This window comes from Halyomorpha halys, unplaced genomic scaffold, assembly GCF_000696795.3.
Source record: "Halyomorpha halys isolate HHAL.00 unplaced genomic scaffold, Hhal_1.1 Scaffold949.1, whole genome shotgun sequence".
In the NCBI taxonomy this organism is placed as follows: domain Eukaryota; kingdom Metazoa; phylum Arthropoda; class Insecta; order Hemiptera; family Pentatomidae; genus Halyomorpha; species Halyomorpha halys.
Window position 1 is genome coordinate 101,185 of NW_027109590.1, and position 17,854 is coordinate 119,038.

The following is a 17,854-nucleotide window of genomic DNA, read 5'->3' on the forward strand; positions in this document are numbered from 1 at the left end:
ATACAGCAAATTTACTTGTTGTATATATGTGTATACAGTTGTAAATAACAATAAATTATTTTTAAAAAAAAGTTTGATTGATAGATTGACTATAGACATACATTCTAGACATCATATGGTAGATTATTTTTGTAAGACTCAATAAGTTTTTATTATTAAAATTACACACTAATGGTAAAACTAAATCTTTGCCAGCTCTATAGTGTTAAGTTAATTAAGTTATTCGTTAAATATCTCTATTATACATTTGTGTCAACAAATTCTAATTTGTCTGTTGTTATTTTAAATGGAGAAATAAAGTTTTATCCCAAAGCAATTGTGCGTTGTAATTTTAAGTACTACTTAAATTTACTAGTACGACATACCGCCACAACAGCTGTATGTTTATTCATGATATGGTTGTAAACAGCACTAGTGGTTGAAACACCCAATTATTAAACTGAAATAATCAATTTTAGATATTTCATAAAATATAAATATGATTGCTAGTTTTTATTTTATTATCCTATTTTTCAATACTGTACTTATGTACACTAATGTGTATTTCATAAACAATAGATTTAGTACATTACAAAAACAATGGATCATTTAAATGTTTTTTTTTAGATACTCAAATGAGGGTAGAAGGTAATAAGAATCCATAAAAATGACCTTATTGTTCAATAATATTTTTTCGGGATTTATTCTAAATACATTTATGTATTCAGATAACTATGTAGCATACAATGGATACCATTTACAACAGCAATGTGAGGATGGTTAGAAGAAAGCTGGATGGTTGACTGCATATACAGTAACTTGTTCTAGATTACAGGTGCAGGAAATAATACGAGTAGGTTCCTAACCCTCTTACCCAAGAGCAGAAAAACATTTATGGACAAGAGGAAGTATGTGACATTACTAAGAGAGGCAGAAATAATTTCAACGGGCTGAGATTTCTCTGTGTTTGGGAAGAAAGAAAACAATTTTTAGATTTCATGCGTTTACTACTAACTAGTCCACTCCTTTAAGCTTATTATAAATTTATAATGTTTACGGAAAAAGTAACTATGTTATAAAATAGCAAATACGATGGGTCCATTTTTGCAATGTAGATCGGTGAATTTCATTTTATTTTTTAAATGTTAATTAAGGCTATGAAGTAAAAAGAAAAACAACATAAAATTACCCGGTCGTGCTATCTGTTTAAATTCCTGTAGAGCCCCTTTCAAACCTAAAATTCAAGCGTGCAGAAAAGAAGATAGCAATGTTTTGAACCATAAGGACGAGAGACTTCAGCGATGGACAAGGCACTTTAGTGGCCTGCTGAATGAACAGGTTACTGAGCCCGGAACGGGAGAAGGAAATGAAGAAGAGGATATTGACCCACCAGATTTAAAGAGGTTGTAGATGCGATTCTGAAAAAGAGGAACCATATGGCACCAGGCGAGGATGGATTGCCGGAAAAATTGTTTAAATATGGCAGAGAAGCCCTGTACAAAGACACTATATGACCTGATTCTCGAGATTTAGGTTCAAGAGAAGATGCCTCAGCAATGGAACAGTGCTTTAATATGCCCTCTACATAAGAAAGGAGAACAATTGGAATGTTCTAATTACAGAGGAGTATCGCTGCTCCCCTGTGCTTACAAAATATTCTCCTAGACCCTCTACCAAAGGCTGACCCCGCATGCAGAACGAGAAATCGGGCGGTACCAGACTCTGGCTCCAGGAGAGGAAAATCTACAGTGGACTGGCTATTAATGAAAATAAAACAAAATATATGTACACCAGAGGAACAGACTACAGAAAAGACAAGTTGTCGTAGGAAGCTGTATCTGTGAGAGAGTGCAGGAGTTTACTTACCTTGGATCTCAGGTCACAGCAACAAATAATGTTTCCATTGAAATAAAGCGAAGGATCCGATGCTATTTTGGTCTGTTCAAACTGTTCTGGAGCAAGCTCCAGTAGGATTAGTAGGAAAACAAAGGTATATTTACATAAAACTCTGATTAGGCCTGTCCTAACATATGCCTTCCAGATATGGACCCTATCCACATAGGATAGAAATAATCTCCTGGTCTTCGAGAGGTTAAACCAGGTCCTCATGACTTAAGTGTAATGTTTTTTACCTTAAACGTAAACTCTAAATCTTTATTTTCGAAGCCAGCGTAAGTAACCACGAAGATTTTCATTTTCGATGTTGAAAATTTCCAACCATGATTTCAACGATCATTTATTTTTGAAAATATTCTACTTATTGTGTGAAGGACAAACATAAAAAATTTTCCAGATAACTTCAAATTTTGTCACTAGTATGACATCCTACAAGTCGAAAATTTCTCTTCTCCTAACCTTGGGGAAATCTAAGCGGTAAACTTGACTATGGTATTCAGAAACTCACCTGAAAAACCCAAATGTGAGTGAAAACAGTAAAAAGCGTACACATGAGTTTTTCGTATATATCTATATAAGGAGTTTCGTGAAAAATTTAATTTTGAGGAAGTTGAAGCATATTATATTTTCTATCTGAGTGGTTCTTTTTTTTCCTAAACTATGTGGGTTCAAAAAATAAAATATTTATCTGTTTTACATTGTCTGGTATCTGGTCATTAGTATATAAATGGTCAATCACACCGTCCTTCCATTACACAAGAAAAAGTTTGAGAGGGAAAAATCGTTGATTTGAAATGAAGATGTTGACAAAAACCGATTGTTTTATCAATTTTTTTCTTATAACTGAAACATTATTGGATTTCGTGATCCAAATTCTATACAAGAATAAAGTACACTGAAAGAAGATAGTCCGGGTGGCGGTCAATATATAGGTATCAAAATAGTAAAATAAAACTATTGTTATTGTTAACCGACGTTTCACCCCACTTTGCCCACTTCAAGGGTAAATGAAAAGATAAGATACAAACATTTTAGAATTATAAATACATTTAAATAAAGATATTTCATAACAATTGTTATATTTATAAAATATATAAAATATAATTAATAATAACAATAACAAGGAAGTATACATGTAGGTGGACTGGGAACAAGTTACTTATAAATATAACCAGGTGTAATAAAATTTCAAAATACAGATCTAGACTAATAAATTGTAGAAGACTACTCATTAAAATTAGTTATAAATATGGAAAACAGGTAGGTGTAAAAGGTAGTACAGATAGGTGTAGTAGTATGGTATAAGTGAGGTATAATAATATGTAAAAAAGATATATTAAGAATATTGATAAAAATAAACAATAAATACACCTGTCAGATTGAAACAGAGTAGGAATGAGAAAAGGTGGGAAGTCAGGTATAAAATGTCCCCACTCCCCTAGGCTAAATCCTAGGAAGAGTATGTCCACCTACATGTATACTTCCTTTTTGCTATTTTAATTGTTATTGTTATAATTAATTCTTTTTTATATACTTTATAATTATAACAATTGTTTTGAAATGTCTTTATTTTAATGTTTTGTTAATTCTAAAATATCTGTATGTTGTCTTTTCATTTAGCCCAAAGGAAGCCCTAAGTGGGGCGAAACATTGGTTAACAATAAATAGTTTTCTTTTTGCTATTTTTATATTGAACGTCACGCAGTCTACCTTTCTACAATCTACTTCATAAGTCAACTATTTTCTTCCAATAAGAATAAAGTACATTATATTTTCCGCAAAAGTAATCTTATACCTTTTTTTCTAAAATCAGAAGCTTATGAGATTTTTAGCCAATTGATTTTCTACAATATTTTGAATAAACAATTTTATAACATTTTAGAGGTAAAATCTAGGCATGCGATTCATTGTTCATATTCATCTCGTCCACAGCTACACACAAAACTATACGGCTTGGAAAAAAGAGTTACATGGCCACTTTTGTGGTAAATTTAATATTTCTTAATTTTGTATAGAACTAATTTCATCAAATCCAATATTTTACCAAATAAAACAACTGATAAAACATATGCTTTATATTAAATCCAAACCGTGGGTTTTTTACGATTTAACCTATTTACTGATTTTATAGTACCATTATACCAACAGATCATTGTTTTATTTTTTGAATGGTAGGTGCTTAATATAACAGGACACATATTTCTCCTCTCCATGTCTCACAAAACATATGGTTTAGAAAAAAAAAAATGTAGGAACACTTTTGTAAGAAATTTACAAATTGGTTGATTATTTGTATACTTTTGATGCGAAATGTGTGATGTTATGTTTTGTCTCCTGAACGTCGAATTTATGAAACATTGACTCGTTAATTCATCACTGTTTGTTTTGAGAGGCTTAAGTCATTGTATCTAAATATTTTGAATATCCTAACTAAAATTTAAAGCGATCCTACAAATCACCTTTTCCGAATATAATATAACCAGCTTAAACAAACAGATTTTCTCTATTTCACAATTTGGGAAATCTAAATTTAAAATAACTTCCTTTAGGAAAGATATGGAGGAGACCGTGGGAGTGGTTTCACAACCTTTTATCGCCATCAATAGCCGATGTTCACCTAGCGGAGCGGAATCAGATACCGGGATCATTAGCGGATAGGTAAGTCCTTTCCTCGACTATCGTTTTGCAATGAGCAGGGATCTTGAATACTTCAAAATAAAATAATTTTCTGTAGTATTTTTTATGACAGTTGATAAGTTGGCTATTTTGAAGTGGACCGAAGTAATAGAGAAGCCTCTCGGAATCTTAGAAAAACATTTACATGAAAGGAGACGCAAGAAAATGAGCATTGTTGCAAAAGATGGCTATTACACCCCATTTGATCGGGCCCATTCTTCTCAGCGATCTCTACCAACCGGCAGTGATATTAATCAACTGTATCATTCTATTTGTCTTCAATGCGAACCTGATAAGCAGAAAACCGAAACGTTGTATTTGAAGAATTGCCATCATCGTGAAGAAATCACTCTTAGGGTCTTATTCTTACCTTATTAGATTCCGTCTTTAACAAAGTGGGTGCACAAGAACATGTAAGATATCGGGACTCTCCAAATCAGAGAATATATTTTCTGAAGAACTTCCATTTATCATGGATTTAGCATATTGGATACCATTTAGCAAAAACATACAAGTTAAAACAAAACTTTTATTAACATTCGAAATGTCATTTAACATTTAAAAAATATTGGAAGACCGTGGTTTAACGATGGTTTAAAGATGGTTGACCGTGTATTAACGTATTAAGGAGTATCAAGGATTTTACGTAGAATTTTGGATTGTAAGGATTGGATGTGAGAGGAATTTGATGGTTTAGTAGAGCCCCAGAGCTCTAACTTTATAAATATAGCGTTAATAAGTTATGCAGCAGGGGCCTAGTTTTTTTTAATAAAAAAAATTAAGACAGCAATACAAGAAGTACTGAACCCCGGGTTGAAATCTGAAATAGGACACCTCTGTCCCCACACACCTTCGGGGCGGAGAGAGAACAGATAAACAATTTTTATAATAGAGTTATTTTTAAGGCCAATGCAAGACAATTACCGTGAATAAATCTGTCGTATAAAAGTCAATATATGCTTGTCCGTATTTAATGCACTGCCATATCGTTCATCCCATTGTGATGGGACTAGCTTGAACAACTGCTAAATTTGCAGGATTTTCTGGGGTAGGTTTACGCTATTTCAATTTCTCCTGTGAAAAAAAAGTTATTAAGAAAATTAAACATTTTTAGGGCGTAGAGCAGAAAATATAAATTTTTTTCATGATTACATGCCAATCAATTGATCTATTTCTTAAGAATTAGAAAAAATACCACTGATTCCATTAAACGATATTATATCCACTAAAAATTTTAAAAAAATAATTACTCTTCGATTAAATTATGTCAACAAATTTTTTTTTTAGGAAAAAGCATTAAATAACTATTTAGTAATCCCTATGGAAGCAATATTGATGATAAAGAGTTATATTATGGGTTCAATCTTTCGAATCAATCAACTGAAAGTGAGAATCACGGCATTGAAAATTAACTGAACCAATTATTTTAAGAAGTTTGAAAAATACGACGTAAATTTCTTTTCGAGACATTATTTCACATAAAATGTAATACCGATAATTATTATCAGTATGGCACTACACTGCCTACAAGAACCAGGGTCTCTTCCACCACAGCCAACTAAGCTGCATCATCTATTTCATCATCATCTATCTATCTATTTCTTTTCTTTGTTATTGCATAATTATTGTTATATCTAGAAGATTTTGAAATAGTTTTAAGAAAGAAAAATGAAAGCGAACCTGAAAATCAGAGGAAACTTTGGCTCCAGGGCCCGGGGCGTTGCCCCTCTGTCAGGTATTGACATTCACACATATCTATTGCAAAGAGCTGAGAGAACAGTTACGCGTCAAAACTATTTTGCATAATCATTCGGGAAAGCTCACATTCACTATTTTTGACTTGTTCAAAAATGATAGTCACTCTCTTTCGAATGTTCTTTTTTCATGACTTCATTTTTTTTTCTTTATTGCTCCTTGCTCGGTTTAATTAGTTTTATTATATGTAATGGGTTGAAACCATGAAAAATCAGTTCCTTGGGTGAAACAAGCCCAATAAAAGTAACTTCATTATTTACATTCAAAATAACTCATGTTATCATTTCCATCTAGGATTTGTATTCCTCGTTAAAAGAAGCTTTTTGAATCAATAATCTCGAAAAATCGAGAAGATGAGATTCTCGTCGGTTCATAAGCAAAACATTTCTTCGAACAATGGATAAAAAATCTCGTTGGGTATATGAAGAAGTGTATTGAAACATATAGACTAAAAGCTGACAACATGAAGATTAAACCCGAACGATCTAAATTAACCTATTTTTGGATTGTTTATAGAGAGCGTAGCGAAAATCTGCCGGTTTATCAAAATCTCAAAATCGTCCACAATCCACTGAATTTAACTCAAAACATCTATTTTCAAATGAAAGTTTATTTTAAACCTATGACCGCCCTAAACAATAAAGATAAAAGTGGTTGGTTCCATCGCGAAGTCGCTTAAAATTGCCTTGTAATTAATCTAAAAGTTATATTGATATTCCCACAATGATTTAAAATTATTTCAACTATGGCTCATTTAAAATTTTCAACGTACTTCAATGAAGATATCACTGCGTAGTTAAATAGTGGTACATCTCTTCTTTGTTTTTTTTTTCTATTTTGTCTTTGGCGTTCCTCATAGATTATATCTTTGTCTTGGGTTACATTGTGACATCTTTAATAGCTTCTTGACAGCCTATAGGAGGGCTCAGATAATAGAGATAATAGCCCGATCGGTACTTACGTATTGTATTAAAAGCCTGCTAATGCGCCAATCTACACTTAATCGTTTTTGCAACAAATTATAGAATAAAAAACTTTATCTAGAATCTAAACACTTTAAAATTCAAAATATTTTATTTATGTAAATGAGCTCCTTTATCAAGATCAATAAAATTGTATTTATGAATAACCTTAGCATGTAGAAATGCTTTTGTTATTGCATTTGTTTGGTAACCTTTCCAACTGTTAGAATAAAACTGAAAGCCAGTTCTATTAGGAACAGTGACAACAAACGATTTTTTTGTTTCTCTACATATACCACCAAACACCCACTGTTCGGGTAATACTTGACCACAATTATTTTTACGTTTAGTAAACAAAACTTTCATCAATTTCCACAATGCGATTTGGTCCACCTATCTTCTTGTTCAATTTATTTTCCATATCCAAGATACATAATTCACGCATGTATTTATTCCAGTCTATAACAGTTTTATCCGATAATCAAGCTGCTTTTCACAAAATTTAACAGATGTCAGCTCCTCGCACCAGCAGTATATGAATCTTAAAGCTGAACAAAATGGAATTCTGCTCAACTCAAACCAGGTGTCATTTTTAAGTCCAACTTCCTGATCACATTGTCTTAAATTACATTCCCAAAAGTTACGTTTACCAGAACAGTTTCATGCCATGGAAATTGCTACATGTACGTTTTTAGGTAAAATATTTCGCTCCTAAAGAAATTAAATTGCATCTGGTTCTGTTTTCGGCAAATCCCAAATACGCATCTTCTTAGCACTAAAAAATGTGGTCAAAAATCAGCAAACAAGGCAACAAGAAAACCAAAGGTAACTTCGTGCGAGTACGAACAAAAATATTGCTGTGTGACATCAACTGCGTTAATATGTAAGTACTGCCCGACCAATAGTAATATATTTGGAATACGTTTAATTCATTTTTTTTTTAAATTTATTTATTGTTATTTACAACTATACAAAAATATATACAAGTAAATTTGCTGTAGGTGATATACTGACATGATACAAACATGTGGAGAATCAATGGGTGATAGAACACCAATATAATTCAAAATATATTTTTTTTCCCAAGGTACCTACCACTATTCTAGCTATGTACAGGTCTGGTAGACCGATACGATGGGGCCCAATGTACCACACCACTAAATCATACAAAATGGAATTGAATTTAAACCAAATTATATATTTTTTAAGGAGTAAAGTAATAAACTAGATATTTTTATTATGATATAAAAATTATTATTACTTTATATTAAAATATTGTATGTTATTAATGCGGCAAATAAATATAATAATAAACTCTTCATTTAATAATAATAATAATAATAATAGTAACATATATATATAACCCAGAGGGATAGACAGTCAACAATGATGTGAAAGAGCTGCAGGCAGCAAACTAAAAAGCAGTAGCCTAATAGAGGCAGGTGTGAGGGAGTTTGGTTCGAGCGGCCAAAGATCTACAACGTCTCTAGAGCTAACCGAAAAAACAAAACAAAGAAATATGCATATAACAGAAGTTATATACCACAGCCATAGCACAGTGCATTACCACTGAGTTACCCGCTCCCACAATAGAAAATTTTTAATACAAATTTAAAATATTTCATGAATTATAAATGATTTCTTACATATGAAGTGATTATTACTATGGAGTAGACCTGACTTTATTGGTATCGATTCCAAACAAACAATTGTTAAGGAGCATGGAACAGAGTAAGCTTTAAACAGTAACTTATTGAATAAAGATTACTAAATTCATTTTTGAAAATTAAAATTAAAGTTAAGACATAAGGATATTATTGGAAGATTTTAAAGCTTTCAGTATCTCAAATCTCAGTAAATAACTAACCAGTAAACGTTTTGCCTACTCATGCATCATTGGGTCAGAAAATGATCACAGCACATAAAACAGTTACCACATCTCACGTCAACAGTCTAAAAAACATTTACGAAAAAGAGGTAGTACACCATTCAAATACAATTCAAGATATATTTCTTTAAACAATTAATATGAGATATTTTGTTCCTGGGTCCGCACTTATGTAATTTTCTTTTATTCTGATCTGATGATATTTGCCAATATTGAATGATAAGTTATTTAATGCTTCTTGAGAGACTTAAGGGGTTTTGAGAAATCTTACGACCATATCTAATACTAATTTCGGTCTCTACTTTGAGTTTAGCCCGCGTAGAGTAGTCACCCATTCATTATACCTGATATCACGAGTTTTATTGAGCTTGATAGATTCTTTCATAGCGTGGGCCCTTTTCATTGGTTAAGAAAGGACCTGTGTATCAACAATGTTATATTATTTATACATACAATGTTATATTATACACATTATGTTATTTATATAAGAATATTGTCACCGAAGCTTTGAATGCTGGAGGGACCTTGCTTTTCAGACCGTAACAGTCAACATACTCAGAATTCAGAACCGTAAAGAAAAAGTACAATAAAAATGCTTCAAATTATCTAGATACTGTTATTTCTCTGAAGAGAGACACGTACTACTAAACAGGATTTTTTCTTAAAGAACTTTTTTTTTTTAATTTTTTTTCATTTCATTTATAAACATAAATTTAACAATATTGACGGAATACTTCCGTTAGTTATAATTAATTTTATTTGATTATTTTTTAAATTTATGTGTTAGTGCATAAGAAGGGGCATTGTTGCAACAACTTATTGGAGGACAGGAGGAAGGGGAAAAATCAACTAATTTGGATCGGATTTTTGTAAAACCGACCGTCCTAAAACTATTATATTCATAAACATATAACCTTTTTGAATAATGTTTTAAACTAATTTTCTTGGTTTTAAGCATATTCTCCAATATCAAATTTTACAACTTATTGGATTATGGAACTATAAGGAGAATCACAATTGTTACCTGTAACGACGACCCTGAAATAGTTGTACGTTTTCATCTCTTCGGGAAATAGTTAAAAAAAATAAATGTTTTCATTTGAATGACTTCAACAATTCGCTTAACTACAACCTAAATACGAATCTTTTTAAATTTTTAAACAAAGAAATTGATAGAATTTTTATTAAAACAAGCATCTAAATTTGGACAATTTGAAAATAATCGAGGGATGCAGTTTGGAATTACAACTCTGTTCCTATTCGGACAGGAGCCTGGTACATAAGATCCAGCCCATAAAACATACATCTGCAATTAATTTCAAAAATTAGGTTCGGCCACAATTAGTACGGAAACACATTTCAAGCGGTTCTAAAACTCTTACCAGTTTGCCAATTAGTTTAATAAAGTAAAGGTCTTTTTTTTTCTCGCCTCTAATTTCTAAACGAAGCATCATTGAAAAATCTTTGTGATATAACTGCTTGAAGAGAGCTGAGTTCCAATTATAAGTAGTAGAAACTCATATGTAAAAGTTACTTCCAGCTTAAGTATACTTACATACATTACTTTATTACAAATTTTTCTATTATTTTCTATAATTTACATACCTCTTTACCCCTGTTTACTTGGTATATGGTCGTTCTTTATCATTTATATTTGTTGTATCCATTCTTTTAACTTTATTTCTTCTGTGATTTCTATCTGTGTTCCTTTATATATTTTTTATATACATAATTTCTTCCTCCACATTATCATTTATTGTTTACCTAATTTTAATATTTTCTTTAATTTTCTAAACTGTTTACTTTAAAATTATTTCCAAATTTAATGTACTTAACTGCCAATCTCCAGTCCTCCCAATACAAACGGTTCACTCTTGTGAAGCCGACTTTTGTCAAACAAATGTTTCTGTCTCGATCATTTTCTTCCTTTACTCTTGATTTTATTCTTATCCCCTTTTTCCATCTCTTAGTGTGTGCTTTCTTTTATATTTCTTCTTTTTATCTGTTTTTATTTATTTTAAATAATCTTTTATTTTTCTTATTTAATTTTTACGTTTCATTCTATACCCTTTTAATTTTTCATTTACTTTTTTATTTATGTTAAGTGTTTGTATCTTTTTTAGCCCTGACAAAACCCTGCAACATGGGGCGAAACGTTGGCTCAATCCAAATTGTTTATCACTATTTGAGTTTTATTATATATACCCAGGCCATCTTCCATTTGATATATAAAATTATTTTGAGAAGTATATTTTATACATCGGGTTCCGGTACTATATCATAAATTCGAATTCGTTCCCCCAACCTTTTTAATTTCTGGGTAATACAATTTTTGACACGACTTAGCTATGACATTCGTTCAAGTTTTAATCGACAAGCCTCGTCCAATAAAATTATTACTAATGAAATTATAATACAGTTATTCATTTTTTCCATCTGAAATAAAACGTCTAAGACGTCTCTATTATCTCTGTAGATTCTAATGTTCCTCGAATCTTCTTTTAAAACACCGGCCCATCGCGATTTGGAGGGTCATGTTCCACTCCTAGACCAGTTTCCTTAAAATTTCATGTGCATCAATCCTCGTCTTTGACGTGTCCAAGCTTTATCATTTTATCAAAATATGGTTCCTTTGATGGGAACCGGGTTGCCACTGGCTACTAACTCCATCTCAGGTTCAAATCGAGCTGAGGCAGATAATTATTTATTTTGTTACTTTAGCCGTGAGACAGCCCTGAGGGTCCGGGTAAACATCGGTTTACCCACCCTCAATCAATTGGAGGAAAATCTGGCTATTGACCGTGATCATGAAAGAATCATCCACCTCCTTGCACAATTGTTCAAGAAACAGTACTTCCTTTCAAAGTACTGAACACCTGACCCTTCAGGTGGTTAAATAATTCAAAAATAAATTGAATTTATTTTTTTTATTGTTTCTTTAATAAAGAGTACACCTCGTAATTTTTTTGTATTCTCCTCCATGCTCTCTTTTTTCTTAGTTGGCAATGAATAAGTCCAAGAATTTTTTAAATATACATAGGACTCGCTCATCATTTTTAGCAAAAATCCATGTTTCAGATCAGGAAGTAAACACTGGCCTAATTTTTGCCTTATGTAGTTTACCTCTTGTAGCTCTTGAAAACAAACTGCTCCCAAATTGTCGATGATGTCCATAATGATGTATTTTTGTAGATAGATCTCATTTCAGCCGAGATTTCATTATTTCCGTTTAATTGAAAATAAAAAAAAATCATCAGCACGTTATAATGAGATAATTCCAAATAAGCAGTGATTTCGTGAAAAAGTTTCACTTCTTTGGTGGCCATATTCGGATTTCTAAGAGTATAAACAAGGTCCATTTTTGCAATTAGGCATATGACACAAGGGCAATGAGGCCTCTTCCTCAGCTCTTTTTGATTGTATGATATCTAATTCATATACGTAGTAAGGATTTGGTTGAAGGTTCCATTTCCACACTCATATTCATTTCAACAAAAAAACAACTATTTTGTATAATTAATTTAAAGAAGTCTGTTGGGGGAAGGGAGGAGGGAGTAAAAAGGCGTATACTCTTATCCCCCCTCCCTTAAATACACCTACAGTACGTTGGTCACTCAAAAGACAGTTTTAAAATGGCTTATTTTCAAGAAAAAAAAAACCAAACCATTTTTTAATTAATTAGGGAATTGAGCATACAGAGTCGGCCACACTGTTGTTAAAGAACAGAAAACAAAAACAAACAAAAGGACTGCCGCATAATTAATAGCCATGTTGAAGTAATGAAACATTTGCATTTTGTACATTCTGTTTCCGAACTACTGATCCATTTAACTGCATTGTGTCCCTAATCAATGGCATCTAACGAAACAATTAATCATTCCAGTTTGATGATTCTATTAACTTCCCTTCTAAATTCAGTCTATTCCGCGCCAGTAACAAAGAAATATAATTTTATACTTATGAATGAATTGAATATACAAAATATTCACAGTAAAAAGTTAATCCTTTTTTAAAGAAGAGTAAATTTGATACTATTTTTTACCTAATAGAACTGTTTAAGTTCAATATATTTCCGCAATACAGTTTTTATTTTGGCAAATATCACCAATATTACATATCCTCGGAAATTAATGATCATAAACTACTTTATGGTGTATTTAACATGCTTCAAATGTAGCCCTAGTATAACTCTTTAGGTTCAATTATTTCCGAAATATAGTTTTTCAAACACCAATATTTTTTTCCAAACAAGTTGATTATTAATTAATTATCATATTACCTGGAAAAATATGTTAAATTGCTAAGGAATTTTTAATTCTACTGCGCAGCTAATAAATATTTTTAAACAATTTTGAAACATACATTGAAAATGAGTATCTTGAGAAAAGTTCGATATCTAAACAACTATTTGATCTATAGATGTTTATTAGGGCTCAATTTGAAAATCGTTAAATAGACTATGAAGTAGTTTATAATGAACATGTCCTTAAGAGTAACATTTTCTATGATATTTGAAAAATATATTTACAAAATGATTTTTTCTCGTTATTTGGGAAAAAAAATAATTAGTTTTTGGAGAAAAAGTATCTCGAAAATTATTCCACATAAAGAATATTATTAGGGCTCTAATTGAAGCTCGTTAAATGCACTATTAATTGGTTTATAGTGATGCTTCAGCTACTTGTTAATTTAGGAGTTGGTTGTCAATAAACCAAAAAATACATGGTGGGCATTTTGAAAAATCTGTCATAGAGGCCTACAGACCGTCAGGGAGTGGTAAGCTTTTTACCATCGTATTTTTCAAATATTTTACATAGGAAACAATGATAGGAATTAAGTTATGCTAACTGTTTAGGAGCTACGGGAAAAAAAATTTAAAGTTTAATTTATTGCATATTCGCACCGATATATAGGGTGTTAATTTTTAAATACTTGAGGAGAAGGAAGCAGACAAAAAAGTGGATGTAGTCAATAATCAGATTCTCTACTGAAAAAGATAAAATTGATATTTTTTGTTTTTTTAAGCGTGATGTGTTTTCTGAATAGGTAGTAATAACCAAAACCTATTTTGGAGTTAGAAAAGTCTTTTTTGGAGGATACTAAATTAAACAAAAATCCTTTTAAAAAAATGTTGAATTTGTCTTTAATATCATTATTTTTAGTAGGCTTTAAAGCAGCTAAATAACGTTCGTAAAATTCTAAATTATTGCCGAATTCATTTTTAACAGCTTCCAACTGAACTATAAATTTTCCACATTTAGGAAAATCTTGTAGCTTAACAAGCTATTCGCCTCAAGTAAAAAAAATATGATGTGATGTGAAATTCTGTCTCCTCAAAATATCAGTGTTTCAACCCAAATAATTATTACACTTCTCATTTATTAAAAATATTTAAAATATCTTATGCAGGTATAAAAAAATAAGATTTTATTTAAAAAATAAATTCTTTTAATCAAGTCTATATTTTATATTCATAGTTCTAAATATATAACAGTATTCTGGAAGGCATAAAAGTCATTAAGGGGCATAAAAAACCTTCTAGCAATTTGTTTATATCATTATCTGCAATAATTAATATTTTTATTATTTTAAGACAGTTAATAAATTGCTTTAAGATATTAATAACAATAATTTAGTGTATGACCTTTATAATGATAACCCTTATTTTTCATTAACACATTTTTTACTGTGGAGAGTTTTATTATCTATCCTCACATTAAATATTTTGATAAATAAGAAGTGAATATTACCAAATGGTATAAACAATTTTCAGTAATTTTTAATCTATCACCAGCAAGATTTAAGTATTTTTATTATTTTAAGTCAATTTGTCACCGTAAGAAATAGCAAAATTTAAAAATTAACTTAAAATGATAGAAATACATATAATATAAACAATTATTCCTAAAATCACGAGTTTTTTTTTTAAACCGATCAGTGTACGACTTTTATGATATTAAACTTGTTTTTCAAAATACTTCGTAAAATCCTCAATGCTCCTTACTTTGTCACAAATAAAATCATATATAAAGACCTTAATGTTCCCTATGTTACCGACCTAGCCCGAACCAGATATCACTCCTTTCATTATAAACTCCCTAACCACTCAAATCCCCTAGTTTCTAACCTTACATCCTCTTCAATTCCTGACAATTCTCCGGGGCGCCTGAAAAGAAGATGGCCACGTGACCTGCTAATGTAAAATGTCATTAGAGTATTACCAATGGGTAGTTTCTCTACACGCCTGTAACACTCCATTTTAACTAAGATCAAATTTACTGAATGTATTATATAATATATAGTTGTAAATTTCAACAAAGATATTTAAAAAAAAAAAAAAAACTTATTTATCATATGAACATTTTTTAAATTTATTTTATTTCTTTAGGAGTATAATTTATTACACTCATATTAAATATTATAAGTAAATACTTTGCTTTTTCACTTAAGAGTATTTGTAAAATTCCGATTCAAAATATTTGACGGTGTTTTTTTGCTTCCTCACTACCGAAGTTAGGATAGCTTTTTATTCATGGGAGTAATGATTTTATGAAAAATTTTAGATATCAAGGAACGTGTGGGGACGGAGGTGTAAAGGTGTGTTGGGATTACATAGTTTACGATGAGTACAAATGATTTTCAATGACCAACGCGTTGAAGCTGAAGATTTACATTTTCCCTTAGTATATCCCATTCCGTAACAGCGATGTGTCAACACTGAACGAAAATTTCTATTTATCATTAAAATGTCAGAGACTGGCTCAGTAAAAATAGGGGAAAATCTAGATGGTTGAAACCTAACTTTCTCCGAGACATCTTTGAATAAGATTTTGAAGAAATCAGCCATATATTAGATCGGAACTAAGTAATTAAGTATAAAATCCTATATTACTATAGGATAGAATATTGGGTATTAAAATTACTCGATTACTATATTCCTTAAAAGAATAAAATAAAAACTTTGGATATGAGTCTATGGGGGCAAGAGAAAATCTTGAAAACTCCAATTTTGAAAACGAAGGCTCCTGTGCAGATGTTACGTGATATTTTAGGTAGGTAGTTAAGAATACAAATTTTAAAAAAAGAAATACAATGAAGCAGTGAGTTATATAGCTATAATGTAGACATAAAAGTGAAAAAAGTAAAATAGAAAACTATGTTAGAGGATTTCGAAAACAAAAATGTCAGAGATCTCTCACATAGTAAAAAATATTTTGGTTCATACATTACATTCTAATGGAAATTAATTCCTTTGCAAACCAAATTTTCAAATATTCCTTGGTAATTGAATGATTAAACTAATTTTGTTTTTAGTCGACATTAAATGCAATTCTGTGTGTTAGGTCAGATTTGCTCTCGTAGCCTCACATTATATAGTCCACGGATGATCATGGTGTTGATACAAGTTTTCTTCTTTCTTTTCATGAGTAAAATCGTCAAAAATAAAGTAAAATTGAAATTTCGATGTTATATAATGAAAAGGTATAATGTTTCATGTTCAGGATTGGGATTTTGAAATGGTTCGTCGCTCCTGACAGTAAGTACACAGTTAAAAACATAAGCAATTAACATACCAACAGTAATAAAAATAAAGTATAGAAAAGCAATAAAATGACCAAACATTTATCCTTCATGGAATCAAAACTGGTTGTTTGCATTTGATAATGAATTAAAATAAATTTTAAAAGTACAATTTTTTCTTTTTCAGAAAGCCGATGTAGTTTCTTGTATTTTCATATCTCTTAACAAATGATCCTTTTACTGCATTAACTAAGATGCATTCCATTTTTCATTGTACACTCTTCTTAGGCATAATCCATTGAGATAAATCATTATTGTTTTACAAATATAAAAAAATAATATTAAACTAATAACAAGTGATACTAGTGCTAGATAATATGAGGTAGGCGATAAATTAAAAACATATATGTGCAAGTTATAACCCAATGAAACATACCTAACAGCTTTAGTCTTGAGTAACTAACGTAAACGAGTCCTTGCAACCAGGTATATTGCGCTGGTACTGCACAACCACTGCCTACATACTGGAACTAGGCCCCACCAAGTTCTCCCTCCAGCCACTTCTTCTTCGCTCCAGTGCTCTTCGACCTTTCTCCATTCTGTTGATAAAATACCAGAAGCTGTTAGCCAACCGTTCACGAAGCTATATGGTCTCTAATCCACAAAAGCGATGTCACCGAAAAGATGGCGTGTGATAGGGCTGTTCGATGAATGGACATGAAGAGAAATTTCTCTAGGGCTCTCCACAATACCGGATGTGTTAACCACGCGTTGTCATCAAGCACGGGGACAACAGAGACAATAGATTACGTATGTTGCGCTGGAATTTATTTAATAGTTTACATCCTGACAAGTTACCGTTAATTCGCCGTTTGGCGGCATAAAGTATGCAATTATTATGTTGGTTGTTTGTAAACCCTCAAATATTGGATATAAATGATTTTAAATTACAGTAAATTGTCTTACTGTTAGTTAGTTTCTTAATATTTCAATTAGCTTTATATAAATCATGACATTACTTTCTAAGAATATAAGAGTCATGTATATTTCGTACTAAAAATATCTTTATAAACACATACGGAAGTTGCTGCAGATTATGGAAAGAGGGTGGAGGTCAAAGTTTTAAATTTCCTAACAATTTTGACCCGATTTTCCTACTTACCAGAGGTATATATAT

General features: G+C 31.1%; 1 protein-coding gene across 1 annotated transcript in view; it reads right to left on the reverse strand.

Annotated features, from left to right (window-relative positions):
- atk (artichoke) overlaps positions 1-17,223 on the reverse strand; it is a 51,785-nt gene extending 34,562 nt beyond the window's left edge. The window contains exon 1 of the mRNA XM_014431205.2: positions 17,114-17,223. The gene's annotated coding sequence lies outside the window, so the exon portion shown is untranslated. The remainder of the gene's footprint in view (positions 1-17,113) is intronic.
- Between the last annotated feature and the right edge of the window lie 631 nt (positions 17,224-17,854).